Source organism: Nomascus leucogenys, chromosome 4, assembly GCF_006542625.1.
Source record: "Nomascus leucogenys isolate Asia chromosome 4, Asia_NLE_v1, whole genome shotgun sequence".
In the NCBI taxonomy this organism is placed as follows: domain Eukaryota; kingdom Metazoa; phylum Chordata; class Mammalia; order Primates; family Hylobatidae; genus Nomascus; species Nomascus leucogenys.
Window position 1 is genome coordinate 19,699,587 of NC_044384.1, and position 14,846 is coordinate 19,714,432.

Here is a 14,846-nt window from a genome sequence, read left to right on the forward strand (position 1 = left end):
GTCTTTATACATTTGTTCAAACCCATAGGACGTGAAACACCAAGAGGGAACCCTAATGTTAAACTATGGACTTTGGGTGACAATGATGTGTCAATGTAGGTTTGTGGATTGTTACATGCGTACCACTCTGGTGGGGGATGTTAGTAATGGGGGAGGCTGTGCTTGTATGGGGACAAGGGATACGTGTGAAATTTCTGCACCTTCCTCTTGATTTTGCTGTAAATCTAAAAATGCTCTTAAAAAATAAAGTCTTTCTTTAAGTAAGGAAAAGGGAAACATCACATCAAAGAGCTCCTGGGTTTTCAGAGGATAAGGACTCAAAATTCAGAGAACACTGGCCAGCTCGCCATTTTACTTCTGTAGATTTTGCCTAATTGACTTCACCACTTCCTTCCTAAAATATCTGTGTTGTTATAAATTCTCCAGGGCCTATAATTATCTACTAGTGAATGTGTCCTCTGTTCTGATTTACTTTCTGGAATTTCACAGCCACTGGGAAATTTTCACTCATTAAATGGCCTATATAAATAGAAGATGCTAAATAATCATGACTAGCAAGAAGAGTATTCCCTCAGTTGAATATGAAGTGTTTGAAAGGGTATTTAGAATGTGATATAAACATCTGGTTTTATGTCACGTAAGAGGTGGGCTGAAGGAGAAATCAGTTTGGGGTGGTATGAGACTGCTTCATAAATGCTTAAGGTAATTAAGGTATGGCCATGGTGCTCTTTGCTGATGTCAATATAGACAGTTAAAATATGTTTAATTATTTGTGTTGTATTTACTATTACTTTTGAACTCACTGTTATTTCATGTGGAATGAGTCTTTCTGCTATTAGTTACAAGTTTTTCCTATAGGGCTAAAAAACAATCATCAGAAATACCTACATCATTTAAGATTGCTTTTTACAAAAGGTTTTTCACATGTCAAATTTCCTCTAACATTAAAAGTGTTTTGAATGCAACTGATTCCCTTAGATGCCCTTTAGTATTTTAACCAAGTTCCCTTCTCAAGACTTTTCTAGGAAGGAGGAGAGACAGAGAGAAAGGGGGAGAGAGAGAGGCAAAGTGAGAGACCCTGAAAAGTACTGTGTTTTCCCAAATAGGGCAAGGGCATTCTAAAGATGAGTTATATATCATTCCAAGAATGTCTTAAAGGTACACAGTAACGACTGCAGTAACATCTCCAGCCTGACCCTCTCCACTCTCGTTCTTCCAAAAGCAGACTGGACCAACTTAGTGAAGAAATAGGAAGAACCACTATTCTCCCACAGTCATTCCTTCTCATTACTTTAATTTAAAGCAGTGGTTCTCAAAGTGTTGTCCCCAGAACAGCACATCAGCATCACATGGGAACTTATTAGAGATGCAAATTACCCAGCTGCCCCACACCCACTGAATCAGAAACTCTGGGGCTGGAGCCCAGCAATCTGTTTAACAGGCCCAGTGGGAACTTTTAAGGCAAGCTAACATTTCAGAGTTGTTGATTTATAGCAGCCATTTCAAACTTGGCTGCACATTGGAGTCACTTAAGGAGCTTAAAAACTACAGCTGTCTGGGTCCTGCCCTCAGACACCATGTTGTACTGTAATTTGTCTGGGAAGTAGCCTGGTTTCAGGACTCAAAGCTCGCTAGGTAATTCTAATACACAGCAACATTCAAGGACAGAAACACTGCCTCAGACCTTATTTCACACCACCCATGAAAATAATACTGTCTGGGAAAAGATGCCAGCTCAGTGGGCTGGAACCTAAGAGATACTTAGTAAAGGAAACAAACCTCAGGTACCCTTCCCGAAGAGACCTTGGTTATCTGTGAACTCAGATGCAGGCACCCCTGATTCCCCAAAACTGTACTGAATCCCATAGTCTTCTCCTGAGTACCCAGATATTCCACGCTGCACGCAGAGCTCAATCCTAAGGGACATCACCTGTGCTAACAGCAGCAGTTACGAGAGGATTTTCAGAAAATGATCCAATAAAACTTGATTTTTTTTTTTTTTTTTTTTTGAGAAAGAGTCTCGCTCTGTCGCCCAGCGATCTTGGCTCACTGCAAGCTCCGCCTCCCGGGTTCACGCCATTCTCCTGCCTCAGCCTCCCGAGTAGCTGGGACTACAGGCACCCCGTCACCACGCCCGGCTAATTTGCTGGGATTACAGGCGTGAGCCACCGCGCCCGGCCAACTTGATTCTTATATTTCATGCTAATCGGGAGAGTACTGGTGGAAAATAATTAAACATGATTCTTATAGTTGATACTACATTTGAGTTTTAGATTTGGGGGTAAACTTTTTCTAACCAACGATACTGGCGCCTTAGTATCTATTAATAACAAATAAAAGTATAATTTAAGATACAAAACCTATGCTTCCTTCCATTCTGTAAAGCAGCCTTGGTTGGACCTTCCCTGCACTCCCATTTTCACTTTATTTTAGCACAAACAAGGCTGTCTTCCAGGTAATTGCTTCCTGTCTGTTGCTGTTGGCTGGCTACCGGCAAAGAATGCGTTTTATGCATCTCTGCATCCGCAGGGCCCAGTGCTCAGAAGGCATTTCTTAATGCTTGTTGAATGAATCAGCAAATGAACTATAAAAGCTTCACACAATCTTCAAGACAGAATTTATATATTCTGTCAGCAACCACAAAATAAACAGATTTGTGTCTTTAGCATGACAAAAGCTATAAAAAAAGTTTTTACACAGAGGACTGAGACCCTTTTTCTTAATTTTCCCTTGTTCCCAACAAAATCTTTAGAAAACTAGAAGATTGAAATTTTTTAAAAAAAGAAGTTCTGACCTTCTAGGAAAAGAGGAGTGGAGTGCATTCAAAACCCCTCAAAAAAAAAATCCAATAACAGGATAAACTATTTATCAGGAAAGAACATCTCTGCAATGCATGTTTGTGCATTTTTGTGCATGCAAATTTCTCACGTGTGTGAGAAATAGGGCAATGGTAAAATGTTTAAAAATGGAAATCTGTTTTGCAAATAATCAAAATCATTTAGCTACTTTCATAATAGTTTACTTAGGATTTATATTCTAAACACAATCTCTAAAAAGGGGGTCTACAAACTCTTTTTGTGAAGGGTCAAACAGTAAATATTTAAAGCTTCATCAGCCATGTGGTCTCTGTTGCAACTACTCAGCTCTGCCGTCTATAGCACAAAAAGCAGCTGCAGATTATATGCAAATGAATAGAAGTGACTGTGTTCCCATAAAATTTAATTTCTGCTCTCTAAATGTGACTCAGATGTATTCCTTCCTTTTCTTCTCTGCTATTGACACCTGTGGTCTTCACCCTTATTAGACCTCTGAAATCCTGGCTTAGCCATCTCATTCATTCATTTATTCAACAAATTCTTGTCCAACATCTGGGATGTGCCTAGGCATTGAGGTATGTCCTTGGGAATCTAGGAGAAAAGAAAGCTCTTCTGATGGTTTTGCGTTTTTTTTTTTTAATAGAATGCTGCACAAATGTGTGTCATCCTTGCACAGGGGCCATGCCAATCTCTGTATCATTCCAATTTGGGTATATATGTGTTGCCAAAGCAAGTGCCCTGCTGGAGTTTATAGTACAGAGGGAGAGACAGACTACATATAAAATAACCATGTGTTAGAGCAGTGGTTCTAATGAGGCGAGGGGTAGGGGTTCCCTCCTGGGGCCATTTGGCGATGTTTGGAGACAGTTTCAGTTGCCATATCTGGGGATGAAGTGCTTCTGGCATCCAGTGAGCAGAGTCCAGGGATGCTGCAAAACATCCCACAAGGCAGACGACAGACCACCAGAACAAAGTTATATCCAGCCCAAAATGTCAGTGGTGCTGAGGGTTTGAAACTCTGGATTAAAAATATGATCAATGCTCTAAGAAAGGAAACAGGGCGCTATGAGAGCACCTGATTTAGATCAAAGTCTTGAGGAAGACGTCCTTGAGGAAATGATATGCAGGTGAATCCTGGAGGGTAAACAGGATTTCATCAGGTAAGGGTGTACCCAGTGGGAAGGCAAATGTGAGGACTGTTTAAAAGATACTGATGCCTCTGTCCCACCCCAATCAATTCAGTCAGAATCACCCAAATTCTGTTGTTTTTTAAGTTTCTTGGATTAGAACAAATTGATAAGCTTTAAAAGCAAAAAGATTGATAATTTTTCTGAAGCATGTTTCAAGGCTGATGGTAAGACTATATAGAAAAAAACATTTATGGTATAGGACAGAGAACATAATTGAGAAGGGGGGGTGAAATCAAAACCACATATAGAGTATCACATTTATTGATTTGCATATGTTGCAATAGCTTTGAATCCCAGGGATAAATCCCACTTGACCGTTGTGAATGATCTGTTTAATGTGCTGTTGAATTTGCATTGCCAGTATTTTGTTGAGTATTTTTGCATCTATGTTCATCAGGGACATTGGCCTGTAACTTTCTTTTCTTGTAGTGTCTGTTTCCAGTTTTAGTATCAGGGTAATGCTGGACTCATAAAATGAATTTGAAAATATTCCTTTCTCTTCAATTTTTTTTGGAAGAGTTTGAAAAGGATTAGCATTAGTACATTTTTAAATGTTTGGCAGAATTCATCTGTGAAGCCAATCAGTCCTGAGCTTTTCTTTAATGGGAGACTTTTTCTTACTGATTGAATCTACTTGTCTATTATTGGTCTGTTCAGATTTTCTATTTCTTCATGATTCAGTCTTGGCAGGTTATATGTGTCTAGGAATTTACCCACTTCTTTTAAATTATCCAATTTATTGGGGTATAATTGCTAATGGTAGTTTCTTGTGACTCTTTGTATTTATTTATTTATTTTTTTTTTTTGGAGACAGAGTTTTGCTCTGTCACCCAGGCTGGAGTGCAGTGACACAATCTTGGCTCACTTCAACCTCCACCTCCTGGGTTCAAGAGATTCTCCTGCCTCAGCCTCCTGAGTAGCTGGGATTACAGGTGCCTGCCACCACACCTGGCTAATTTTTGTAGTTTCCAGAAGAGACGGGGTTTCACCATGTTGGCCAGGCTGGTCTCAAACTCCTGACTTCAGGTCATCTGCCTGCCTTGGCTTCCCAAAGGACCCTTTGTATTTCTGTAGTATCAGTTGTAATGTCTCCTCTTTTGTTTCTGATTTTATTAACAGAATGAAGAACAAAAATTATATGATCATCTCAGTAGATATAGAAAAAGAATTTGATGAAATTCAAATGCGTTTCATAATAAAATCTCTCAACAAATTCGGTAGAGAAGAAATGTACCACAACACAATAAAGGCCTTAAATGACAAGTCCATAGCTAATATTTGCAACAGTGAAAAGTTTAAAGCATTTCCTCTAAGATCTAGAACAAGACAGGAATGCTCAATCTCACTTCTTTTCAACATTTTACTGGAAGTCCAAGCCTGTGCAATTTGGCAAGAAAAAGAAATGAAAAAACATCCAAATTGGAAGGAAGTAGTTAAATTGTCCCTGTTTACAGATGGCATGATCTCATATATAGAAAACCTTAAAGACTTTACCAAATAAAAACATTACAACTGACAAATTCAGTTCATTTTCAGGATACAAAATCAACATACAAAAATCAGTAGCATTTCAATACTAACAACAAACTATCTGAACAAGAAATTAATAAAACAATCTCATTAACAATAGCAAAAAAATAAAATAAAATACCTAGGTATAAATTTAACCATGGAAGTGAAGATCTATATATTGATAACTATAAAGCATTGATGAAAGGAACTGAAGAAAACAGAAGTAAATGGAAAGGCATGATTATGAATTGAAAGAATTAATACTGTTAGGATGTCCATAATATCCAAAGCAATCTACAGATGCAGTGTAATCCCTATCAAAATTCCAATGTCATTCTTTAGAGAAATAGAAAAAACAATCCTTAAATTTGTATGGAAACACAAAAGACCCTGAATAGCCAAACCTATCTTGACCAAAAAGAAAAAAGCTGGAAGCATCATAGTACCTTACTGCAAAATATATTACAAAGTTATAGTAATCAAAACAGCACAGTACTGCCATAAAAACAGACATAAAACCAGTCAAACAGGATAGAGTTTAGAAATAACCCCAAATATTTATGGAAAATTGAGTTTTAATAAAGGTGCCAAGAAGAGACAATGAGGAAAGGACAGCTTTTTCAATAAATGGTGTGGGGAAAATTGGATATCAACATGCAGATGAATGAAATTGGATCCTTATTTTCAGCATATACAAAAATCAACTCAAACTGGATTAAAGACAAATTAAGACCTGAAATCTAGTAGTTTCACTAAACTACTGAAACTTTCTTTTAGTAGTAAAACTACTAAAAGAAAACATAAGGGAAAAGCTCCATGACATTGGTCTGGACGATATTTTGAATATAACCCCAAAAGTATATGCAACAAAAGCAAAAAGAGAAAAATAGGATTGCATCACTCTAAAAAGCTCCTGCACAGCAAAGGAAACAAATAGCAGAGTGAAGAGACAATACATGGCATAGGAGAAAATATTTGCAAACCATACATCTGATAAGGGGTTACTATCCAAAACATATAATATGGTATGGTTTGGATGTTTGTCTGCTCCAAATCTCATGTTGAAATGTAATCCCTAGTGGTGGAGGTAGGGCCTGGTGGGAGGTGTTTGGATCATGAGGATGGATCCTCAGGAATGGCTTAGTTCTATTCCCTTGGTGATGAGAGAGTTCTCACTCTAAGTTCACGCAAGATCTGGTTGTTTAAAAGAGTATGGCACCTCCCCCCTTCTCTCTTGCTCCTACTGTCACCATGTGACATGCTGGCTTCCCATCACCTTCCACCAAGATTGTAAGCTCCCTGAGGCCCTCACCGGAAGGAGATGCCAACACCACACTTTCTGTACAGCCCGCAGGACCATAAACCAAGTAAACCTCTTTTTTTAATAAATTACCTAGCCTCAGGTACTTCTTTAGAGTGATATAAGAATGGCCTAACACAACATATGAGGAACTAAACTCAATAGCAAAAAAACCAAATAACCGGCTTTAAAAATGGGCAAAGGACCTGAATAGACATTGGTCAAAAGAAGACTTACGAGAGGCTCGGAGGATCAGGGGTGACCGAGCAGCGGGCGACGGGGGCGGGCGACACGGGCCACGGCACGGGCCGAGCCGGGGCCATGGAGCCGCCGCTGCCGGGCTAGGAAGGTCCTGCCCCGCCGGGCCCACGGCGATGTCGGGCTACCCGCGCCGCCCGGGCGTCACCCCGCTTTCCCGAGCCCGGAGCCTCGCCATTCCCGATGATTTTGGCTATGGAAAGGGGAAATGTTCTAAGCAGAGCCCGTCAGGAGCCCACGAGACACGTTTTGGAGATGACAAATTTAAGATCTTGAAGAGGCAAATCCATTCTCCTTTAAAGAGTTTCTGAAGACCAAGAACCTCGGCCTGTCAAAAGAGGACCCGGCCAGCAGAATTTATGCAAAGGAAGCGTGGAGGCATTCACTGGGACTTGACCACAACTCCCCACCCTCCCAAACCGGGGGGTATGGCCTGGAGTATCAGCAGCCATTTTTCGAGGACCCGACAGGGGCCGGTGACCTCCTGGATGAGGAGGAGGATGAGGACACCGGATGGAGTGGGGCCTACCTGCCGTCCGCCATCGAGCAGACTCACCCAGAGAGGGTCCCTGCCTGCACGTCGCCCTGCAGCACATACCTTTCCTTTTTCTCCACCCCGTCGGAGCTGGCAGGGCCTGAGTCTCTGCCCCCGTGGGCGTTGAGTGACACTGATTCTCGCCTGTCTCCGGCCTCTCCGGCAGGGAGTCCTAGCACAGATTTTGCGGTTCATGGAGAGTCTCTGGGAGACAGGCACCTGCGGACGCTGCAGATAAGTTACGAAGCACCGAAAGATGAAAATTCTAAGCTGAGAAGAAAGCTGAAGGAGGTTCAGAGCTTCTCTGAAGCTCAAACAGAGATGGTGAGGACACTTGAGCGGAAATTAGAAGCAAAAATGATCAAGGAGGAAAGCGACTACCACGACTTGGAGTCGGTGGTTCAGCAGGTGGAGCAGAACCTGGAGCTGATGACCACACGGGCTGTAAAGGCAGAAAACCACGTCGTGAAACTGAAACAGGAAATCAGTTTGCTCCAGGCGCAGGTCTCCAACTTCCAGCGAGAGAATGAAGCCCTGCGGTGCGGCCAGGCGCCAGCCTGACAGTGGTGAAGCAGAACCTCCGGGTGGTCGTGAACAGCGCACAGGCTTCCATTAAGCAACTGGTTTCCGGAGCTGAGACACTGAATCTTGTTGCCGAAATCCTTCAATCTATAGACAGAATTTCTGAAATTAAAGACGAGGAGGAAGACTCTTGAGAACCCCTGGGTGTTCTCAGCATGAAGCTCCGTGTATGCCCTGAGATCACCACCGCTTGCTTGATCTAAATGCGCAGTTGTGTCCTTAAATATGTAGTCTTCACCCAGAGTAAAGTGTTTATCACAAGAGTCCAGTGTCATGCCCTCAGCCAGTTCTTGGCCACCGCAATGGGAGCAGCCCTGGCCGAGTCGCCCCTGTGGTTTCTATGCAGCCCTTGTTGGCAAAATTCCTGCGATCTTATAGATTCTAATGAGCTCTTGGAAGACATTGACATAAAAGCCAGCGATTTTAAGAAAAAAAAAAAAAAAGAAGACTTACAAATAGCTAACAGGTTCATGAGTAAATGCTCGACATCACTAATCATTAAGAAAATGAAAATGGAAGCCACAATGCGATATTACCTTATACCTGTTAGAATGGCTATTATAAAAAAAAAAAAAAGGTGAAAGATAAGGGTTGATGAGAATGTAAAGGAAAGGTAACTGTTGTGCACTGTTGGTGGGAATGTAAAATAGTACAGCCATTATGGAAAACAGTATGAAGATTCCTCAAAAAACTAAAACTAGAACTGCCATGTGACCCAGCAATCCCACTTCTCAGTACACATCCAAAGGAAATAAAACCAATATGTTGAAGAGAAACCTCCACTTCCATATTCATTGAATCGTTATTCACAATGGCCAAGATATGGAATCAACTTAAGCATTCACCAATGGATACATATATTTTTTTAAACATGCCAGTGAAATACTAGCCAGCCTTTTTTAAAAAAAAGAAAATTCTGTCATTTTCAACAACATGGATAAAGTTGGAAGACATTATGCTAAGTGAAATAAGCCAGGCACAGGCACGAAAAGACAAACACCTCATGGTCTCACTTATATGTGGAAACTAAAAAAGTTGACCTCATAGAAGCAGAGAGTAGCATTGTGGTAACTGGAGACTGATGGCGGGAGGGAGGGAATGGAGAGATGTTGGTCAAAGAAAAAGTTTCAGTTAGGCAAGAGGAATAAGTTTTTGCGATCTATTGCACAGCATAGTGACTATAGTTAATGCATTGTATATTTCAAAATTGCTAAGAGAGTACATTTCAAATATCTCACCACAAAAATGGATAGGTGAAGTAATGATATGTTAATTAGATTAATTTAATTATTCTATTTTGTATGCACATATCAAAATATCACATCACAATGTACCCCATAAATATATATAATTATTATTTGTGAATTAAAAATATTTTTCTAAAAAATCACATATAGAGTTAAGGGGAGGCAAAAGGTAAATTTAGAGCAGAGGAATGTGACACACACTACCTCAGCCAACTGGTCACCGTCAACATGAACAGTGGTTAAATCATGCCTAAATCATAATAGATACCCTTATTATGACACAAAAATAGCCCTTTACCTCTGTGGTTTTCCTCCCCAAAACCCATAACCCCAGTGTAACAATGAGAAAAACATCAGACAAATCCCAATGGAGGGATATTCTACAAAATATTTGACCGTAATCCTCAAAGCAGTCAAGGTCATCAAAAACAAAGAAAGTCTGAAAAACTGTCATAGCCGAGAGCAACCTAAAGAGATTTGGTGACTAAGTGTAATGTGGGATCCTGGATGGCATCCAGGAACAATAAAAGAACATTAGGTTAAAACTAAGGAAATCTGAATAAAGAATGGACTTCCGTTAATAATAACGTCAGTTCAATATTAAAAGATACTCAATATTGGAAGACTGTTGGTTCAGTGCTGGAATAAATATTGCTTCATGAATTGTGACAATTATATAATGTAATAGTAAGATGTTCACAGCAGGAGAAACTCAGTGTGGGGCATATGGGAACTTTTTACTATCTTGGCAATTTTTCTGTAAACATAAAACTGTTCTAAAAAATGAAGTTCATTTTTTAAAACAAGCAAATAAAATGACATATGGATGAGTTCTCATACATTGCTGAAGAAAATGCAAAATATAGCCACTTTGAAAAACGCTATGACCATTTCTTATAAAAATAAGCATACCATATGACCCAGCAATCCCATTTCTAAACAGTCACCCAGGAGAAGACTGAATATTCATGTAAAAACCTTTAAACGAATGTTGATTCATAATTGCCAAAACCTGCCAACATTCCGAATGTTTGCAACTGGTAAATAAACACACTGTTTATTTTACAGCCATACAATAAAATATTCCTCAGCAATAAAAAGGAACAAACTACTGATACATACAACCATATAAGTGAATCTCAAATGAATTATGATAAGTGAAAGAAGCAAGATTCAAGAGGCTAATAGTGTATGATTTTACTTAGATGACATTCTAGAAAAGACAAAAATATAGAGACAGTAAACAGATGTATGGGGCTAAGCATGAATCGTGTCCAAGTCTTCCTGCATAATACAGCCTAAAAGCTCATCTTGGTTTTGTCCTTCTCCTTAAATGGACAGACATCCAGGCATTCAAATTCTCTTCATTTTGTCAGGCTTATCTTGCTCAGCTCCCTAAACAAACCTACTTTGGAAAAGGTTACATTTTTTGTTACATTAGATAAATAACGCTCCAAAATTTTGTTCACATTATTCTCCATAATTGGACTAGCTCCTTCATTATTCCACACTTTTCAAAATTCTGCTAAAAATTGAAAATCCTGTCAAACCACTGTAGCGTAAGTAATCATTCCTATACAATTCTAGAATATTATTTGTCTGTATCCCATATTCTGCTATTAATTATTATATAAACTCTCATATGAATAAACGATTTAGATGTTACCTCCTAACCCTCATTACCTCCATTTGGTATTGCTAAAATTTCCATTTTATAGATAAGAAAACTGAAGCTCAGACGTTAAGTTACTTTCAGAGATTATGGCTACTAAATAGAGAAGCTGGGAAATCTAGGAATGCTGAATCCAAAGGTTGTCGTCTTTTTGTTTCAGTTCACTATTTTCTCTTTGTATTGTTTTAAATTTGAATGTCTTAATAATTGCACGACTAAGCTTCTTGAGACCGGGAGCCCTTTTATCTCCTCCTTGGTATTCTGCAATGTACTAAATTAAAAAGACACTTCCAAAACAAATTGTCTGTAAGATATAAAATTATAGTGGGGCAAAAGAAAGAAATAAAAGGCATCTACATAGAAAAAGAAGAAGTCAAATCATCTCTCTTTGCTGATGATACGATCCTATACCTACAAAACCCTAAAGACTCCACCAAAAGGCTCTTAGAACTGATCAATGACTTCAGTAAAGTTTCAGGACACAAAATCAATGCACAAATTCAGTAGCATTTCTGTACACCAATCACGTTAATTCTGAGAGCCATATCAAGAAGGCAGTTCCACTTATAATTGCCACAGGAAATAAAATACCTAGGAATACATCTAACCAAGGAGGTGAAAGATCTCTACAATAAAAATTACAAAAGACTGCTGAAAGAAATCACTGATGACACAAACAAATGGTGAAACATTTCATGCTCGTGGAGTGGAAGAATCAATATAGTTAAAATAGCCATACTGCCCAAGCGATCTACAGATTTGATGTTATTCTTATCAAACTACCAATATGATATTTCACAGAATTAGAAGAACTATTCTAAAATTCATATGGAACCAAGAAAGAGCTCAAACAGCCAAAGCAATCCTACGCAAAAAAGAACAAAGCCAAAGGCATCACATTACCTAACTTGAATCTACACTACAAGTCTAGAGTAACCAAAACAGCATGGTACTACCACAAAAACAAACACATAGACTAATGGAACAGAATAGAGAGCCCGGAAATAAAACTACACACCTACAACCATCTAATCTTCAACAAATTCAACAAAAATAAGCAATGAGAAAAGGACTCTCTAGTCAATAAATGGTGCTGGGATAATTGGCTAGTCATATGCAGAATAATTAAAGTGGACCTCTGCCTATCTCCGTATACAAAAATTAACTCAACATGGATTAAACATTTAAATCTAAGATGTAAAACTACAAAAATCCTAGAAGAAAACCGAGGAAATACCCTTCTGGACATCCGCCTTAGCAAAGAATTTATGACTAAGTCCTCAAAGCAATTGCAACAAAAACAAAAATTTACAAGTAGAAACAAATTAAACTAAAAAGCTTCTACAAAGCAAAAGAAATAATCACCAAAGTTAACAACCCACAGAATGGGAAAGAATCTTCACAATCTATATATCCAACAAAGGACTAATATCCAAAATCTACAAAGAACTCAGACAAATCAGCAAGAAAAAAACAAGCAATCCCATCAAAAAGTGGGCTAAGCACATGAATAGACAATTCTCAAAAGAAGATACACAAATGGCCAACAAGCATATGGAAAAATGCTCAACATTAGTAGTTATCAGGGGAATGCAAATCAAAACCACAAGGGGATAACACCTTACTCCTGCAAGAAAGGCCATAATATAATCAAAAAATCAAAAAAGAATAGATGTTGGCAAGATGTGGTGAAAAGGAAGCACTTCTACACTGCCAGTGGGAATGTAAACTAGTACAACCACTATGGAAAAGAGTGTGGCGATTCCTTAAAGAACTAAAACTACCATTTGATCCAGCAATCCCACTACTGGGTATCTACCCAGAGGAAAAGAAGTCATTATACGAAAAAGACACTTGGCACATGTATGTCTATAGCAGCACAATTTGCAACTGCAAAAATATGGAACCAGCCCAAATGCCCATCAATTAACAAGTGAATAAAGAAAATGTGAGATATATATATATATATATAATGGAATACTATTCAGCCTTAAAAAAGAACAAAATAATGGCATTTGCAGCAACCTGGATGGAATTGAAGACTATTACTCTTAGTGAAGTAACTCAGGAATGGAAAACCAAACATCATATGTTCTTACTCATAAGTGGGAGCTAAGCGGTGAGGTCACAAAGGCATAAAAATGATACAATGGACTTTGGGGATGTGGGGGAAAGGGCATGATGGGGGCGAGAGATAAAAGACTACACACTGGGTACAGTGTACACTGCTCCAGTGATGGGTGCACCAGAATCTCAGAAATAACCACTAAAGAACTTATTCATGTAAGCAAACACCACTTGCTCCTAAAAAACTATTGAAATAAAAAATAAATTTAAAAATTATAACAAAATGAAATTAAAAATTGTAAGATAGTCAAAAAAGTGAAAGAATAAATAAGGCTGAGCACGGTGGCTCACACCTGTAATCTCAGCACTTTGGGAAGCCAAGGTAGGCAGATCACTTGAAGTCAGGAGTTCGAGATGAGCCTGGCCAACATGGTGAAATCTTTTCTCTACTAAAAATACAAAAATTAGCCAGGCATGGGGGCACATGCTTGTAGACCAAGCTACTTGGGATGAGGCAGGAGAATCACAAACCTGGGAAGCAAAGGTCGCAGTGAGCCTAGATTGTGCCACTACACTACAGCCCACACAAGAGAGTGAGACAGTGTTTCAAAAAAAAAAAAAAAAAAGATAATAACGTAAAATAAAATCATGACTCAGGAGGAGATCCACATGCCCCTCCTTCAGTTAAGAATAGCAACCACAGACTGAGAGGGGCACAGTAACTTGGGGCTCAGGACCCTCTGGGATGAGGATTTCATGACTGCCAGCAGGTATCCAGGTTCTCTCATCAGAACTGGCTAGGAGACTGGCGTCTTCCACAGAGAGGAAGGAAGAGCAGTGTGGTACGGTGACCCACTTGAGAGCCACACGGGGCAGGGAAGCCCCCACCCCCGAGCCAAGACAGGCGGTAAGTGAACGTGCTACCCAGCTGGAGAAACCATACTTTTTCATGTAACCATGCAACCCATGAATCAGAAGATGCCACTCGCAAGCCCACACCTCCAGGGCCTAGCGTCCCAACCCCAGAGCCCTGCAGATTCTCAGCAGCCTCTCAGCTGGAATCTGCTTAAGCTTACTGAGCTCCCGGTGGGGAGGGGCGATCAGCACCACAGCTACAGCTGCCTGCTATCTAAGCCATTTGAGCTCATTGGGGGAGGGGCAACAGCCAGAGCGGGGACTCACAACTGCCTAACACCCTAAGCTCTCTGGGCGGGGGAAAGGCGGCATCTATCTCTATAGCTCCATGCCGCGCTTTTCCCCTGCTGGAGACAGGGAAGCTGGACGGCTTGGTCTCAAGACATGTCCCCACAGCCCAACACACCAGCTTTGGCAGACTGCGACAGAGAGCCTCCTCAGGTCTAACCCTGAATCATCCTTCCTCAATGGGCAAGGCTTCCCTGCAGAAACTCCAACAACTCCAGCCACAGGCTCAGGGACAGAACCTGGATCTCTCTGGGCCTGAGCCCATAGGGGGAACCTGCAGCCACCCCCACTCTTGGTAGTTCTGAGGAATCCGGGCAGCCCAGACGAGTGGGTTTCCTCCCAGGGAAAGGCACACTCCCTCCACCAAGGGACAAAGTGCTTCATTAAACAGGTCCTGTTCCCTGGGCCACCCAACAGGGTGAGACCCTCCCACAGGGGTTTTCAGACATCCTATACAGGAGCGA

At 40.2% G+C, this 14,846-nt stretch overlaps 2 pseudogenes; one reads left to right on the forward strand and one right to left on the reverse strand.

Moving 5' to 3' along the window:
* Positions 1–3,454: 3,454 nt before the first annotated feature.
* Positions 3,455–3,551, reverse strand: LOC115834915 (annotated as a pseudogene).
* A 3,641-nt stretch (positions 3,552–7,192) lies between these two features.
* LOC115834677 lies at positions 7,193–8,327 on the forward strand (annotated as a pseudogene).
* Positions 8,328–14,846: the final 6,519 nt, after the last annotated feature.